Here is a 3,667-nt window from a genome sequence, read left to right on the forward strand (position 1 = left end):
AACCAACCAACCAACCAGGAACCAACCAACCAACCAACCAACCAGGAACCAACCAACCTATTCCATATATGCTAGACACATTTGTAAGTGAATTGACAGGTTTGGGTTTTACTCCCATGGTGGTGGGAGTCACTTCATGTTTCCAAGCAAACTTGTTAGGATCCTTTTGCTGCTAAACAGAGCCTGTGCGGGAGAGGGCGGAAGCAGAAGGCAGCACGTAGCAACGGGGAGTCGGAGTCAGGAAGGGTGGAAGGCCGATGGAGTGAGCCTGAGCCAAGGGATTTTGGGTTTGGTAGAGGTGTCACTTGCTAAAACGAGGACACCTAGACACCATTAAATTTAGGGGCGACTATAGTAGTTCACTTTTCGACTCTGGAACCATGGTTGACGTCCAAGTTCTTGAGAGCCAGGGCTTCTAATTGTGGCAAATGATGTTAGTTTTTACAGGAACGTTTGTAGGCAGAAGTGATGGGGCAGGAAACAGAAGAAGTAAAACTGTTCCTGACCAAAAAAAAAAAAAAATCCAAAGACAAAATCCCACAGATAGTCAAGGGATTAAAAAGTACAGCAGCTATTGTGTCTTTCTCACATACACTATGATTTCAGGGCAGAAAGGATCTTCTTCCTTCCAAAAATACTTTCCCAAATGTTGAAAGTGATTTTATTGTGATGATGGCATATTATTTGGACAAAAAAAAAATGGGTTTCATGATGGCATTTCCATATACACAGTGTCTCCTAATTTTCTTTCATTGCTTTAGTAAATACTACAGACACAGGAAACTTAGGGAGAGAGGGGCTTATTTAATCTTACAGGTTACAGGTCCTCATGGAGGGAAGCAGGGGCCTGAGAACTGAAGCTAAAGCAGATGGCGTAGAATGCTTCTTAGGGGCTTGACCCCTTTGGCTTGCTCAGTGTGCTTTTTTATAAGCTCGGGCCCATGTCCCTAGGAAGGGTACTATCCACATCCTGCAGCCTGGGTGCTCCTGCATCCATCAGTCATCGAGAAATGCCCCACAGATATGTCCTCAGGGCCACAGGATGTAGGCAATTCCTTTAAACGAGGTTTCCTCCTTCCCGTGTGTGGCGGTTTGAATAGGCATGGCCCCTGTAGACGCGTGTGCTTGAATGCTTTGGCCTATGGGGAGAGGCACTGTTAGGAGGTGAGGCGTTGTTGGAATAGGTGTGGCCTTGTTGGAGGAAGTGTGGCATTGTGACGGCGGGCTTTGAGGTCTCATGTATATGCTCAAGCTATGTTCGTGTTAGCACAGTCTCCTGCTGCCTGCTGGTCAAGATGTGGAGCCCTGGGCTCCTTCTCCACACCATGTCTGCCTGCACACCACCATGCCTCCCGCCATGATGGTAACAGACTGAACCCCTGAAGCTGTAAGCCTGCCGGCCAAACGTCTTCCTTTATAAGAGTTGCCTCGGTCATGGTGTCTCTTCACAGCAATGGAAGCCCTAACTGTGCCAAGCTGATGAGGACTAACCAGTACAGCATGTATGTTTGGCACATGCCCTCTCTTGTTCATTATCCACTAGTCTCCCTCCTGTGGTCACGTCATTCCTTCAAAAGTTCTGAATTCATATCAAATTCACCCCACGAGTTAACCCCTGAGAGGTGATTCAGCGTGTGTGAGTTGTCACAGTGCAATGAGCAGGGGAAGGCCCTCTATGTTTAAAAGGGAGAACACGTTCTCAACATCGAGAGAAAGGAGGCAGCACAAAGATTTAAGGGTTGTTGGTATTTTGAAGAGTCTGCTTTTTATGCACCGACTCCTTTCTGTTACCAGCGAGTTAAGTCTTTCTAGTTTTCAACCGTTAGGAGTGTCTTCAGTTGGGAGGTCACTTGGCTGAGACTGTGGCTTCTGTGTCAGGGCTCTGTAAAGTGTTAGTGACTAAGCAAGTCTCCATTTGCTGTTGGGGTGTCCTAGGGAAAGCTGCCACATTTCACCCTGGCTTTTGTGTGTGCAATGTGTTTTTTTCTCCTCCCTGATCAGAGTCATGTACACTTTTTGCAGGGTGCTCAAGGGATCTAAAAACCCCAACCAGCAAAAGCTACTAAAATTCCGCCCTAGGTGGCTGAACATTACATTTCCACACGGCGTCTTCCCAGTATTGTATGCACTTTTGTTCTTTCTCAGCTGAGCTCTGCAGACACAGACGCCTTCCTATTCTGCTGTCTCTGCTTAATGCCACAATGTTCTTTTAGTTATGTCTGATGCTTATGGCCAACTCATCATCTTCGGCATAGATGCCTTCCTTGAGGTAATTTCAGATGATTTACAGTCACCGACAACACTGTGGCCAACAGTTTGCCTTATGAATATTTTTAGAGAGTGTTAAAGATTTTTTTTAAAGCTCCTGGTGTACACTGTTGTATCCTTTTTTTTTTTTTTTTTTGGAAGGTTGTTATGGTGGGGTGCACCACTGGACCTTGTGGAAAACCCGTGCCAATGTTCTTTGCTTCAGGGAAAATGCCTCCTGGGCAAGGAACTGTTTTCTAGCCTTAGAATCCTTACACCTATGTTTCCACGTCACAAACATTTCCGGGTAAGAGAAGAGGGAATAAAAGGAAGACTGAGATGAATTTGAGTTAGAAGTCATGTCATACATAACTGCCATGTCAGAAACGATCAACTTGGCAAGCTGAGCTTATCGATTTACTTAGGACCTTAGCATTTTAGTGATTCAGGACATGAATTCCGATTGTGAAATGTTGCACTTATTATACACACGCTGTTTAACAGAAAGCAGCGTGACTGCGGGTCTTAATCCAGTCCTTAAAACACTATGAGACTGAACAGAAAACCGGGGACATTTATATGCCTTTCCTCAAGCACTGTCCTCCTTGTGACTGCTTGACTGCTGATGGACCTCTCAGCCCGCGTTTCATTTTAACCCTACCCGATTCCTCCTCCAGTTCTGTTTAGCGAGGAGCCTTGAGCACAGGATCCTTCCCTCCCCTGTTCTCACGTCGCACAGGCTTTTGTTTTAAAGGCTGGCACGGTGGTACCTTTGCCGAATCCTGGCCAATTATCTCACTGTTCAGCTAGTATCACAAACTTACACATCTCCTCCGGGTCTTAACCACAAGCACGAAGCGCCGGGCCGGTGGCGCGGGGCCAGGCGGTGATTTGTTGAGTCTGGTCTACCGCGCATCTTTTGCAGGGTGTCTCGTCATGTACAGGGAAGCAGATGTAATGGCAATTCCACTAGCATTTCTCACTCAATCTCCTCCATGCTAAACAGGCCAGTTAGGCATTAAGCATGTCTCCGGGTAGCTTAAGTGGAAAGTGTGAGCAGAGAAACCACTTTATGTGAGGACGGTCGAAAATTAGATCCCTTCCCCTCGCGGCTCCTCTTCCCCCAGGGGAGGGGGCACTTATCAGCCGAGAGCTCGGCGCCCGCCCCGCGCGGCGCCCTGAGCTCCCGAGGTGTGCCAGCGCGCACGATCTGCAGCGCCGAGAGCCCTTCTCCCCAGATGAAGCCTCATAGTGTCACAGGCGCGCGCGTCCCGATCGATACCGGATGGCGGCCGTGCTCCCGCCGTCAAGGGTGGGCGCGGGGCGGCGGGGGCGGCCGCCCGCAGCTTCTCAGCGGCTCGGCCCGGGCCCCGGCGGCCGCCCCTGCACTGGCCGGCGGCGCGCGGCCCCATTTGACGGC

This window comes from Psammomys obesus, unplaced genomic scaffold (assembly GCF_907164565.1).
Source record: "Psammomys obesus unplaced genomic scaffold, mPsaObe1.curated_primary_1811, whole genome shotgun sequence".
Classification (NCBI taxonomy): Eukaryota; Metazoa; Chordata; class Mammalia; order Rodentia; family Muridae; genus Psammomys; species Psammomys obesus.